Here is a 15,095-nt window from a genome sequence, read left to right on the forward strand (position 1 = left end):
TTAATGTATAAAAATATCAGAACCATGATTGCTTTAGGGGCTGGAGTGGGGGGATAAAAAGAAACTTTATGGGATGATGGAAATGTTCATTATCTGAATAGGGGTTTGTTGGGCTTCCCTGGTAGCTCAGTTGGTAAAGCATGCACCTGCAACGCACATGGATCCAACCCCTAGGTTGGGAAGATCCTCTGGAGCAGGAAATGGAAACCCACCCCAGTATTTTTGCCTGGACAATCCCATGGACAGATGAGCCTGGCAGGCTACAGTCCATGGGGTCACAAGAGCTGGACACGACTTAGCGACTAAAGCACTACGGCTAGTCCACTACTACTATATATCACTACAGTATATGCACTAGTCAAAACTCTGCACGTGTAAAGTGTGTGCTTTTCACTTATGCAAAATTTAGCTCATTTTGAACTGTGAACATTGAACTCTAGTGACTCGAAAGCTAAAATTTAAGGGTTTAAGAGTACTGCTTTTAAATACTTTAACTTATTATCCATCAGAGAGGACTTCCCTGGTGGTCCGGTGGCTAAGACTCTGTGCTCCCAACTCCAGGGGCTCCAGTTCCATCTCTGGTCAGGGAACTAGATCCCACATGCTGAAACTAAGAGTTCACGTGCTGCAACTAGAGATCCCGCACGCCGCAGCCAAGATGGAAGATCCCGTGTGCCACAACCAAGACCTGGCACAGCCAAATAAACACATGTTTTCAAAATTCGTCAGATAAACCATACGGATCAATGAACGAAAGAAGGGAAAGACAGGTATGTGGTGTGCCCAGTCACTCGTCTGACTCTTTGCAACCCCATGGACTGTAGCCTGCCAGGCTCCTTTGTCCCTGGAATTCTCCAGGCAAGAATTACTGGAATGGGTAGCCATTCCCTTCTCCAGCAGATCTTCCCAACCCAGGGATTGAATCCCAGTCCCCTGCATTGCAGGCAGATTCTTTACTGTCTGTGCCACCAGAGAAGCCCAAAGACAGGTATATGATGAGGCAAACATGGGAAAATGTCAACAATTGCAAAATCTAGATGACAGATATATGCATATTATGGTAAACCGTGCTTAACTTTTCTGTCGGTTTGAAAGTTTTCATAACTAAATATTGAGGGAAAAGTAAAAGCCTAGGCAACTGGTTCCACTACTGTGGCAGATACCTAAACTAATCATGGCTCAGACCAGGCAGAATTCTGGATCTTTCTCAGCAGCAGTCCAGCTGGCCCTTTTCTCCTGCTGCAGTGTCACCCAAGGATACTGTTTTCAGCAGCTGATGACTGTCCATGCCCCTTGACTGCCAGGCCCTCAGTCTTCCGAGGCCCTCAGACCGAGGAAGAGAAAAAGTAAGAACTGAAAATCTTTCTTGTTGACAGTTATGAAAATAACTAACAGAGAAACCAAAAATAATGATGGTGATTATAACAACAGCAGCCAAGGTCCTGTTCTAAGGACATCACGTGAGTGAGTTCATTTACTCCTCAAACAACCTTATGACATTTGTTGTTGTTGTTGTTTAGTCAATAAGTCCCGACCGACTCTTTTGTGACCCCATGGACTGTAACCCAGCAGGCTCCTCTGCCCATGGGATTTCCCAATTAAAAATACTAGAGTGGGTTGCCACACCCTTCTCCAGGGGATCTTCCCAACCCAAGGATTGAACCTGTGTCTCCTGCATTAGCAGGCAGATTCTTTATCATCTGAGCCACCAGGAAAGCCCCTCATGAGGTAAGTTCTGTTATTATTCTCAGCTATGGATTCGGAAACTGAGGCCCCGGGAGGCTGAGTGGTATCTTCACATCAGAAGAGGATGGTGGAAATAGAATCTGCATCTTCCAGGGCGGGAAGTCGACAGACAATGGCTTTGTGGGTAACAAACCATTTTGTGAGTCAAAAACCAAAGGCAGAAACATCTTGTTAAGAGATGTGGAAACTGTGACAGAGGAGGAACCGCAGACTCTGGAGGGAGGAAGAGGTGTGAGGAGGAGACAGGGGTGGGGGTGGGGACCGTGGCAGCATCATTACGGGCCGGCAGGAAATGAGACGGGAAGTCGTGAATCTCTGAACCTGGCAGCCTCCACTTCTGTGATCCCAAGTGATTGTACCTCTCATTCGTGTTAGTGTCCACACCCCACCGATGGTATCTGGGAAAAGGGGGCAACAACATGAGAGCTGATGATGGAGCTTTGGAGGCCCCCACTGGAAGGTGGACAGTCTGCAAGTAGGGAAGACTCAGCCTGGAAGCGTGAGGCTAGGAGCAGTCCATGTGAGCAAGCCCATAGGGCTTTGACTGGTGTCTTGCCTAAAGCTCTCCAAAGCCAGAATTGAATGACACCAGCATCAGCAATGGCACCCCACTCCAGTACTCTTGCCTGGAAAATCCCATGGACAGAGGAGCCTGGTAGGCTGCAGTCCATGGGATCTCCAAGAGTCGGACACGACTGAGCGACTTCACTTTCACTTTTCACTTTCATGCATTGGAAAAGCAAATGGCAACCCACTCCAGTGTTCTTGCCTGGAGAATCCCAGGGATGGGGGAGCCTGATGGGCTGCCGTCTATGGGGTTGCACAGAGTCGGACACGACTGAAGCAACTTAGCAGCAGCAGCAGCAGCAGCAGCTACCACAACAAACACTGACGAAAGGTGTGTTGGGCCAGACACTGTTCTAGGCGCTACACATGTATCATTTCATTTGATCCTTCCAACAACAAGGGGGAAACTGAGGCACAGAGCAGCAACACCTGTCCCTCAAAAAGTCATCACACTGGGGACGCCTCTGTGAACCTCTTGCCACAAAAGATCACTACAGAGTAAGAATAAACCAAACATCAGATTTCTCCAAAGGTGGATGCTTTCTTGATTCATTTCTGGTGCGCTTGCTTGAATTTCAACCACAGTGACCAGATCCTCGTCTGGGCAGGATGCTGAGAGCACCAGTGGCAGGAAGGTGTCTGTGTGTTGTGTTAGTTGCTCAGTCTTGTCTGACTCTTTGTGACCCCATGGACTGTAGCCCGCCAGGCTCCTGTATCCATGGGATTTCCCAGGAGAGAATGCTGGAGTTGGTTGTCATTTCCTTCTCCAGGGGATCTTCCTGACCTAGAGATTGAACTCGCAGCTCTCGTGTCTCCTGCATTTGCAGGCTGATTCTTTACTACTAGCACCACTTGGGAAGCCCGAGGAGGATGGCAAATTCTAAATGCATCAGGAGATATAGCCTGGGGGAGCCACAGCCTGGGGGAGCCACCTTGACATTATAATCAATGTGGGTGGAGTACTCTGATTTGAGCCTTGGGTCTACCAATAGCATTTATTAGAGAGTTGGCTGAGGCTGGGTGAGTCTCCATCTGTGGAGGGCTGAGGGCACCCCATCCCTCTCTATGTTCCCTATTGTGTTATGATGATTGCCTTAATAAAAAGACATAAACAAGAAAGAGGAAAATATTTTAATATCAAAGAGAAAGGAAGAGTGTGGGGAGGAAGGGGTGGGTGAGGAAAGATGACAGTTCAGTTCAGTTCAGTTCAGTTCAGTTCAGTTCAGTCGCTCAGTCGTGTCCGACTCTTTGCCACCCCATGAATCGCAGCACGCCAGGCCTCCCTGTCCATCACCAACTCCCAGAGTTCACTCAGACTCATGTCCATTGAGTCGGTGATGCCATCCAGCCATCTCATCCTCTGTCGTCCCCTTCTCCTGCCCCCAATCCCTCCCAGCATCAGAGTCTTTTCCAATGAGTCAACTCTTCACATGAGGTGGCCAAAGTACTGGAGTTTCAGCTTTAGCATCATTCCTTCCAAAGAACACCCAGGACTGATCTCCTTTAGGATGCACTGGTTGGATCTCCTTGCAGTCCAAGGGACTCTCAAGAGTCTTCTCCAGCACCACAGTTCAAAAGCATCAGTAGGAGGTGGTAAAATGTTTCAAAGATTCCCACAAAAAACTGAGAAGACTTTTGTCCTCGAAGGAACTGTTGGCAGGGTCCTGACCGGGCAGCCCAGGTGATTTGTTGGGTGGGCTGAGTCCTCCTGGGTTCTATTCCCAGCCTTGTCCCAGCTATGGGGAATAAGAGTACCTCGGTTTCCCCGGTTATGAGAACAAATGAGCCCATGTGGCAAGGCACGCTAGCTGTCTGTGTTAACAGGGGGGTGGGCTCATCTGCAATCTGCTTGTGGGATGTTACTACGCTCACTCAGTTCTCAGTTGGCAGGCAAATGGAAAGGTTATAAATAGCCACCTCTCGGTTTCTCATCAATGCATTAAATGTGACTTGGCATCCTGCCCAGCCTCCCTCTTGGGGCAGTTGGTGGGCAAGGGCTGTTTTGCAGAGGTCTAACTGGTGTCCAACCCCCAGCTGCCCTGTGACACACCAGGTGTTATCCCTCCCACCCCATGCCCGCCTTGGCACCAGCTCACACAGCCTCTCCGGGCCACTGCCTGTTTGTCTGGTCTCAGCCGTCCAGCCCCAGCCTGCATTAGGTCAGTCTGTTCATAAGTGGGTTCTGGGAAGGCTGTGCCAGGCGGCGGGTGGAGGGGAGGGGAGGGAGGGGCGGACGCTGCTGGTGAGAGCTGGGCTGTCCCAGGGCCTCCCTCCATTTCACTGCATCGACTTCTCAAAGGCTGAGCTCTCCCCTGGCTCTGGATTGGGACCCTAAAGGCAGCAGATACAGATTCTGAACCCCAGTCTCTGGGTCCAAGTCTCATTTTGCCCCACATGTGACCTAACACTCATTGCCTATCTTCTCATTGCCTCAATTTCCCCATCTGTAAAATGGAGATAATAACAGTGCCTACTCCATATGGTTGCTGGAAGGATTGAATGGATATTATTATTATTACTATCATATTCTGATGTTTCAGACAGCGTCAGAGTGCATGTGTACTAAGTCACTTCAGACATGTCCAACTCTATGCAACCCTATAGACAGTAGCCCGTCAGGCTCCTCTGTCCAAGGCATTCTCCAGGCAAGAATACTGGAGTGGGTTGCTCTGCCCTCCTCCAGGGCAGGGCAGGGATCGAACCCACGTCTCTTATGTCTACCTCCATTGGCAGGCAGGTTCGTTACCGCTAGCACCACCTGGGAAGCCCTAGTGTCAGAGTATCTGCTGTGAACAGGATTGGCTATTATTACTACTTTCCCACCAGACTAACTCAATTGGTAAAGAATCTGCCTGCAATGCAGGAGACTTGGGTTCAATTCCTGGGTTGGGAAGATTCTCCTGGAGAAGGAAATGGCAACCCACTCCCCTGTTCTTGCCTGGAAAATCCCATGGAAGAGGAGCCTGGTGGGTTATAGTCCATGGGGTCCCAAGAGTCAGACGTGACTGAGTGACTAACACTTTCTCCTTTTTTTTTCACCAGACTAGGTAAGTAATTAAGAGCAAAACCTCTGGCGCCAACCTGGTTGGGTTCAACTCCCAGCCCCAGCATTTATTACCTGTGTATTACCTATTACCTTTAACATTATTTATTTATTCCAGGCAGTGCTGGGTCTTTGTTGCTGCTTGGCTTTTCTCTATTTGTAGCAAATGGGCCTACTCTAGTTGCAGTATGTGGGCTTCTCATTGCAGTGGCTTCTTTTATTGCAGAGCCCAGGCCCGAGGACCCACAGGCTCAGTAGTTGTGGCTCCAGGGTTCTAGAGCACAGGCTCAATAGTTGTGATGCACAGGTTTAGCTGCTCCACCACATGTGGAATCTTCCCAGATCAGGGATCGAACCCATGTCTCCTGCATTGGTGGGAGGATTCTTTACCGCTGAGCCACCACGGAAGCTCCCCTATGTACCCTTAGAAATGGATCTTAACCTCTCTGCACCTCAGTTCCCTCATCTGTAAAATGGGGATGATGATTATGCCTTGTAGAGTATGGTGAGGAGTGATAAATTAAACTTGCCAAGTTCTTAGAACGATGTCTGGCACACAGTAAGTGCTCCACTGTTGCTGTTGTTACTGGAGGTCTGTTCTCTTTCAGTCAAGGTTGCTAAGCTGCTGTGATATGATCCTGGAGCAGCCCTCATTTCTTCTAAGGAAGCATTGCTTGAGGATTAAGGCAACACAGAAAAAGGGTGGGGTAGAGAGATGAAGGAAGATGATACTGGAGAACATTTTGGAGCACCTGGATCTAACTGTGCCTGAAGCAAGACCTGCCCCTGGACTTCTTGATTCCAGTTCAGTTCAGTTCAGTTTAGTCACTCACTCATGTCTGACTCTTTGTGACCCCATGAACCACAGCATGCCAGGCCTCCCTGTCCATCACCAACTCCCAGAGTTTACCCAAACTCATGTCCATTGAGTTGGTGATGCCATCCAACCATCTCATCCTCTGTCATCCCCTTCTTCTCTTGCCTTCAATCTTTCCCAGCATCAGGGGCTTTTCAATTGAGTCAGCTATTCACATCAGGTGGCCAAAATATTGGAGTTTCAGCTTCAACATCAGTCCTTCCAAATGAACACTCAGGACTGATCTCTTTTAGGAGGGACTGGTTGGATCTCCTTGCAGTCCAAGGGACTCTCAAGAGTCTTCTCCAACACCACAGTTCAAAAGAATCAATTCTTCGGTGCTCAGCTTTCTTTATAGTCCAACTCTCACATCCATACATGACTACTGGAAAAACCATAGCCCTGACTAGACAGACCTTTGTTGACAAAGTAATGTCCCTGCTTTTTAATATGCTGTCTAGGTTGGTCATAACTTTCCTTCCAAGAAGTAAGCGTCTTTTAATTTCATGGCTGCAATCACCATCTGCAGTGATTTTGGAGCCCCCAAAAATAAAGTCAGCCACTGTTTCCACTGTTTCCCCATCTATTTCCCATGAAGTGATGGGACCAGATGCCAGGATCTTAGTTTTCTGAATGTTGACCTTTAAACCAACTTTTTCCCTCTCCTCCTTCACTTTCATCAAGAGGCTCTTTAGTTCTTCTTCACTTTCTGCCGTAAGGGTGGTGTCATCTGCATATCTGAGGTTATTGATATTTCTCCCGGCAATCTCGATTCCAGCTTGTGCTTCCTCCAGCCTAGCGTTTCTCATGACGTACTCTGCCTACAAGTTAAATAAGCAGGGTGACAATATACAACCCTGACATACTCCTTTTTCTATTTGGAACCAGTTTGTTGTTCCATGTTCAGTTCTAACTGTTGCTTCCTGACATGCATACAGGTTTCTCAAGAGGTGACTCAGTTGGTCTAGTATTCCCATCTCTTTCAGAATTTTCCACAGTTTATTGTGATCCACACAGTCAAAGGCTTTGGCATAGTCAATAAAGCAGAAATAGATGTTTTTCTGGAACTCTCTTGCTTTTTCCATGATCCAGCAGATGTTGGCAATTTGATCTCTGGTTCCTCTGCCTTTTGTAAAACCAGCTTGCACATCTGGAAGTTCACAGTTCATGTACTGCTGAAGCCCGGCTTGGAGAATTTTGAGCATTACTTTACTAGCGTGTGAGATGAGTGCAATTGTGCGGTAGTTTGAGCATTCTTTGGCATTGCCTTTTTTTGGGATTGGAATGAAAACTGACCTTTTTCAGTCCTGTGGCCACTGCTGAGTTTTCCAAATTTGCTGACATATTGAGTGCAGCACTTTCAAAGCATCATCTTTTAGGATTAAAATAGCTCAACTGGAATTCCATCACCTCCACTAGCTTTGTTTGTAGTGATACTTCCCAAGGCCTACTTGACTTCACATAGAACCAATAAATTCCTTCTTAGCTTAAATAACTTTGCTTGGATTTTTGTTACAGCTAAATCTGTTCTAAGACAGAAAGTTATTGGCGGGCTCAAATAACAGATTGGGAAGATATTAGAGGAAGTATGGAAGCTGAAGAGAGGACAGAAGTGATACATCTTGAGAAGAGAAGGCTATGTGGAAGCAGTGTGCATTCCAGATTAGAATCCCAGCTGTGTTACTTACTGCCCTTGGTAGAGTGATTACATAATGATTGTAATAGTCACTCCTTTATGTACACATTCTGTATGTGACTTTGCTAGTCTTCTCATCAAGAAATGTAGTCTACTTCCCTACCCCTTGAATCTGGGCTGACCTTGTAACTTGTTTTGACCAACAGAACATGGTGAGAGTCATACTGAACTAGTTCTAAGGGTAGGCTTCCAGCTCCTGTTTGCTCTCTGGACTCTTGCTATGACCTTGTGAACAATCCAGGCTCACCTATGAGTGGATAAGAGATTAGAGGTTCCCCAGCCGATTATCTTTTGTCCCCCAGAAGCAGAGCCATCTAGCCTCCAAGAGCTGACCACAGATCACAGATGCATGAATGAGTCCAGCTAAGACCTGAAGAAGCACCCATGTGAGCCCAGCCTACACTGGCAACCTACAGATTGGAGAGAGAAGGAAGCAACTGTTGTATTAAGCTACTGTGTTTTGGGTGGTTTCTCTTCTTTAAAAAAATGTTTTTTCATTTATTTATTTTTGACTGCATTGGATCCTAGTTGCAGCACGTGGGATTTTCATTGCAGTGTTTGAGCTTATTTGCCCCCAGCATGTGGGATAGCAGTTCCCTGACTAGGGATTAAACCTGTGTTCCCTGCATTGGAAGGAGGATTCTTAACCACTGGACCACCAGAGAAGTCTCTGGGTGGTATTATGTGGCAGTAGATAACTGATACCTTGTCCAGGGGTCTTCCACAAACCTGACCTTCAGGTTGCATGGCAAACCAAGGCCACCCTGTCCCAGTCCTGATCACGTGCTAGTTCTGAGCCTGGACCTCAAGAGGCCTTGCAGCTCCTAGTCAGTTTCTTGGACCCCTACCTCCACCTTGTGGACAAACCTGGGTTGGTCTTCTAGAGAATGAGAGATCACATGGAGGAGAGCCCAGCTGCTCCAGCTGATGGCACCTGGTCCAGCCTACAGGCAGCCGACTCCTAAACATGAGAGAGCTCAGCCAAAATCAGTAGAGCCAACCCTAGGTACTGCTGATCAGCGAGTCATGAACAACCGATCCCAGCAGAGACCAGAACTACACAATTGGTTTGCAGACTTGTAAGCAATAATGAATGCTTACTATTTTAAATCTCTGATTTGGGAGTATCTTGTTTTGCCACTGTAACTGATCCACTAACTTTCCATGGGCAAGTGAATTCACCTCTCTGGCCCTCAGTTTCCTCCTGTGAAAAATAGAAACCACTACATGCCTATCAAAATGGCCAAAGTAGAGAACACTGAATCATCGTTATATAAACTATGCACTTGGGATGATTATGATGTGTCAGTGCACGTTTATCAGTTGTAACAGATGAACCACACCGGTGGGAGATGCTGAAACTGGGGGAGGCCATGCATGTGTGGGGCAGGGGTATCCATGGGACATCTCTGTACTTTCGGCTGCTTTGCTGTGAACCTAAAACTGCTCTAAACCTTGTCTTTAAAAAATTGCAATAGGAAAAGGTAGAAAGAGGATAGCTAAAAGTGGAATATGGGGCATGTTGAGTCTTGCACTGCACTTGGAGGTGTGGGAAGGAGTGGTATTTTTCCTGCTAGGTGATGAAGGTTTCTCATCATCCAGTGGGCTACGTGGAGAGTGGCCGCTACTCTGTGCTCCACCCTATGGGTTGCCCCTCCCCTACCTGTAAGGAGCTCCTGCCAGTATTATCTTCTTCAGTGGACATCAGATCATGTCCCTACAACTACTCAACAGCCTCCCATGGCTCCCATCTCACTGCAGTGAGTGAAAGTTGCTCAGTCGTGTCCGACTCTTTGTGACCCTATGGACACCTCACTACAAATAAAGTCTAAATCCTGGCCCACAAGCCCTACGTGGTCTGGCCCCTGGCTACCTCCTTGGTGTCCATCCTGCTCTCATCAGCTCCATCCACCACGGACATCCACCCAGTGCCCTTATGAACGCGTCCTCTGCTTGGAACTGCTTATGGTAGTAGGCTAAATAGTGTTGCCCCAAGGAGGGTCGCTGCCAACCCCCAGAACCTAGGAATATGTTGTTGACACACTGAAAGAGACTTTGCAAGTGTGACCAAGTTAAGGATCTTGAAATGGGGAGATAATTTTGGATTATTGGGTGGGCCCAATGTAATCATGGAGTTCTTCTAAGAGGGAAGAAGGAGGACTTCCTTGGAGGTCCAGTGGTTAAGAATCCACCTTCCAATGCAGGGGACAAAGTTTTGATCCCTGCTCTGGGAAGACTCCACATGCCTCGGGGCAACTCAGTCTGCACCCTGCAGCCACTGAACCTGCGCACCCTAGAGCCTGTGCTTTGCAACAAAAGAAGCCACTGCAATGAGAAGCCTGTGTACTGCGACTAGAGAGTAGAGAGTAGACTGTGCTCACTGCAACTAGAGAAAGCCTGCTAGCAGCAACAAAGACCAGCCAAAAAAAAAAAAGAAGAGGGAAGGAGGAGAGTCAGAGAGAAAGAGAGAGTCAGTCAGAGAGTCAGTGAAAATATAATGTGGTGGGTCTTCCCTCGTGGTCCAATGGCTAAGACTCTGCCCTTCCAATGTGGGGAGCCCAGGCTCAATCTCTGCTTGGGAAACTAGATCCTATATGCTTCAGCTAAGACCTGGTGGTGCAGTCAAATAAATAAATAAAAACAAATATTAAAAAAATACAATGTTGCTGGCTTTGAAGTTGGAGGCATAGGCAAGATGGAGGATGCAAGGAAATGAATTCTCCCTCTCAAGACTCCAGAAGAACTCAGTTGCTGACACCTTGATTTTAGCCAAGTAAGACCCATTTTGGACTTCTGACCTTCAGAACTACAGGATTAAAAATGTGTATTGCTTTAAGGCATTCAGTTCAATTCAGTCACTCAGTTGTGTCCGACTCTTTGCCACCCCATGAATCGCAGCACACCAGGCCTCCCTGTCCATCACCAACTCCCGGAGTTCACTCAGACTCACATCCATTGAGTCAGTGATGCCATCCAGCCATCTCATCCTCTGTCATCCCCTTCTCCTCTTGCCCCCAATCCCTCCCAGCATCAGAGTCTTTTCCAATGAGTCAACTCTTCACATGAGGAGGCCAAAGTACTGGAGTTTCAGCTTCAGCATCATTCCTTCCAAAGAAATCCCAGGGCTGATCTCCTTCAGAATGGACTGGTTGGATCTCCTTGCAGTCCAAGGGACTCTCAAGAGTCTTCTCCAACACCACAGTTCAAAAGCATCAATTCTTCAGCACTCAGCCTTCTTCACAGTCCAACTCTCACATCCATACATGACCACCGGAAAAACCATAGCCTTGACTAGACGGACCTTTGTTGGCAAAGTAATGTCTCTGCTTTTTAATATGCTGTCTAGGTTGGTCATAACTTTCCTTCCAAGAAGTAAGCGTCTTTTAATTTCATGGCTGCAATCACCATCTGCAGTGATTTAAGGCATTAAGCTTGTGGTAATTTGTCACGGCAGCTATAGGAAACTAATATGTCCTTCCTCCAAATCCCTACTTGCTCAGTTTTTTGTTATTCAGGCTCAATCTGAAATGTCATCTCTTCAGAGAAACTGTCCCTGGCTACTTCAACTTAGTAAATATTTTTTGAATGAATCATTGAAAATGATTCACTTGACCCTAATCAAGGTTGAAACAAGAGCTCTCAAATTAGCCGCCATGGGCTAAATTCAGCCTGCACATGTGTCTTATTTGACTGACACTGTGTTTGAAAACTTGTTTGAGACAAACATTCATCAGTTGGACAGTTTCACTCAAACATCTCAATTTCCAGAATCACATGGGACTTTCAGAAGAACCAGGCCCATCACTCCATGTTAGAACTCCCACATCACAGCAGCCTCCCAAAGCCTTTCCCCTGCTTGGCTCAGGGAGTCACTGACTTGGCAATGTTGGTCTCTCTGTTAAGGATTCCCTAAAAGCAAATATGAAAATACTGGGTTGGCCAAAAAGTTTGTTCAAGATTTGTTTTTTTGTTGATGTTGTTTTTCTATACATTCTTAAAGAAAAACCCAAGCAAACTTTTTGCCTAATCCAATAGAGTACATCAACAAGGAGACAGAAGATACTATAAGAACAACCAGATGGAAATGTTAGGACTGAAAAATACAAAAACCAAAGTGAAAGGCTCACTTGATGGACTAAAGAGCAGAATGGAGATGACAGAGGAAGAAAGTGAACTTGAAGACAGATCAGTAGACATTCTTCAACCTAAACAGTAGAGAATACTGGAGGAAAAATAATCAAGTCTCAGGGACCTGTGAGACAACAATAGGTCTAAATTCATGTCTTTGGAGTCCCAGGAGAGAAAATGGGGAGCTGAAATACTGAAGGATATTTTCCTGGGAAGCAGAGTGGAGGGACAAATGAGGTGGGGTACGGGGTAAGCTGATAAAAGGTGCCCTAAGGAGCTGATGCCTTCGAACTGTGGAGCTGATGCCTTCGAACTCTGGAACTGATGCCTTTGAACTGTGGTGCTGGAAAAGACTCCTGAGAGTTCCTTGGACAACAAGGAGATCAAACCAGTCAATCTTAAGGGAAATCAACCCTGAATACTCATTGGAAGGACTGATGCTGAAGCTTAAACTCCAGATTTTGATTGTCTGATGCAAACAGCCAACTCAATAGAAAAGTCCTTGATACTGGGAAAGATTTAAGGCAGAAGGAGAAGAGGGCATCAGAGTATGAGGTGGCTGGATGGCATCTCCCATGCAGTGGACATGAACTTGGGCAAACTTTGGGAGATAATGAGGGACAAGGAGGCCTGGCGTACTGCAGGCCCTGGGGTCACAAAGAGTCAGACATGACTCGGTAACTGAACAGCAACCAAAGAACTGGCTGCAGCTGTGCCCCCTGGGGTCACTGGGGACCCTCTGAGAGAAGGAGTGGAATGTGCCTCTGAGTTGTACCATATAGGACTGGGGAAGCTGGATGTCTACCCTCCCATTCCCACCCTTCATGAGTAAGGATTGCTCCTGGGAGCACTGACAGCCAGGCTGCCAGCCTGCCCCATGCCTGGCCCAGCAGGCCTCTGAGCAAAGTTAGGAAGCCACTGCTGCATCCAGGAACCATCCATGAGACAGCCGATGCTAGGACTTTGTGGTGGGCTGGGGGATACGGCTGGGTGTGCTGTGCTAAGTTGCTTCAATCATGCCCAGCGTTTTTGTGGGCATGTAGACTGTAGCCTGCCAGGCTCCTCTGTCCATGGAATTCTCCAAGTAAGAATACTGGACTGGGTTGCATGGCTGGGTGTTATCAGTTGCCTATTGCTGCTTAAAAAATAGCAATACATTTCATAACTTAAACAGCACCATTTATGATCCCCTAGTTTCTGTGGGTCAGGAGTCCAGACATGGCTTGGCCGAGTCCTCTACCCAGTCAAGGTGTTGGTCAGGATGTGTTCTTATCTGGTGGCTCAACCGGAGAAGAATATACTTCCAAACTCATTCAAATTTTTGGCAGAAATCATTCCCTTGCAGCCGTGTGCTAGAGACTCTGGCTTTCAGAGGGCTTCACCCTCAAAGGGTGACACTTGGAGCTCCCAGAGGCTGCCCACAGCTCCCTGCCAGGTGGGCTTCCTCAACACAGCTGCCTGCTTCATCAAGCCAGAAAAGCCTCTCCTGCTCTACATGGCTGAGATAGTCTTCTGTGATATAACCTAATCAAAGGAGCAACACCCAACACCTTCATAATATTCTATTGGTTGGAAGCAAGTCACAATGAAGGGTGGGTAGTCACACAAAGGCATGGACACTGGGAGTTGGGACTCCCTGAGGTCACCTTAAGGTCTACCCACCACAGTAGGGCACTAACAGCCTTGTGTGGGTTGTATGAACTTCAGTTCAGTGCTGTGCAGATAGGCCTGGGCATCAGACCTATGCTTGCCTTTGGCTGTTTCACTTTCAGCCGCTATGCAGTGAGCTGCTGTGGACACAGGGCACTGTGGGTTTCCTAGGAGAAGATCTGGGGGGCATCCAGAAGTCTCCTTTCTCTCTCCCATTGCCAGCCCCTTCCCAAGTTCACTGTGTGACCTCAGGCAGCTTGCTTGAGAGCTCTGTGCTTTAGTGTTCTCAGCTACAAAAAAGAGGTTCACAGTGTGGCTCATAGTTGGCTGTGAGGACCATAACGTTTGTGAAGGATGTGAGTTCTGACCGTGCCAGGCGGTCCCCCAAAATAACAACAAAAATAATTATTTTTGTTGTTCTCTGCCTCTGCTTCCCAGTGGGCCCCCCTTTAGCTCTCCACAAACACTCTCCCTTCTGGAGGTATCTTTGACTCCCTGGGTACCATGTGAAGCCTTAGGTGTTTCACCAACAGTGTCTGGGGTGTGAGGGGTGAGCACTGCCCTCTTCTCGGAGACAGAAGTTCTGGAAGTTTCAGATCTGCCCTGTTGTGCTTTCACAATGGAATATCAGGGCCATGAATTTTACAAGGCATTAATATTTATTTCTGACTCTTGCACTCTGTTAAATAGTGTATAACCTTTCCGGGAACAGCCAGCCAGGCCTGGTGATTGCCACAGGTCAGCGGGGCCAGGCCTAGTGCCTTGTCCCAGCACAGAGGCCTGTCTCTCCTTTCTCGGGGTGTCTGAGGGCGCTCTCGCCATTGCAAGAATCAGGAGGTGGGGTGCTCATCTGCTAACTGGGCCACCACTCTGGTGGCCCCTCTAACCTAGGGAGCTATGATTGAGGCCTGGAGGCCCCAGTGCCACTGAGACGGTGGGGGAGGCGGGGTGCAAGGAACGGGCAAGGAAAGGCAGCAGTCCAGTGCGGATCAGGGGCTTCTGGGGTGACCCACTCCCATCCCCCACCCCCCATCCCTGCCCTCATCCTTGGGAGAGTGTGGTGAGTGAGGTGGCTACGATTTCCACACCCAGAGACTCACTGCCCACATGGCCTCATTCCAGCCCTTCCTTCCTTCCTGTGAGAAGCACAAGGCTTTAGCCAGGCCACCAGGGTTTGAACTGGTGTCCCCCCACCCCCACCCCACGGTGACCAGACAGGAAGTCTAGCCTCAGTTCCCTCACCTGTGGCATGAGGATTGTGAATGAGTCGACAGAGCAGGACTTGGACCGGGGAGAGGTCAGTCACCCTTAGCTGCGGCCCTGTGTCGGGTCCACACACATGCAGAGTGAGGTGTGGGTGAGCCCAGAGCAGCAGGACGCGTGGGGCAATGAAAGCACAGGAGACCAGG

The sequence above is a fragment of the Bos grunniens genome, chromosome 18, assembly GCF_055505025.1.
Source record: "Bos grunniens cultivar Pamir isolate PY7600 chromosome 18, Bosgru_T2T1.0, whole genome shotgun sequence".
Lineage (NCBI taxonomy): Eukaryota > Metazoa > Chordata > Mammalia > Artiodactyla > Bovidae > Bos > Bos grunniens.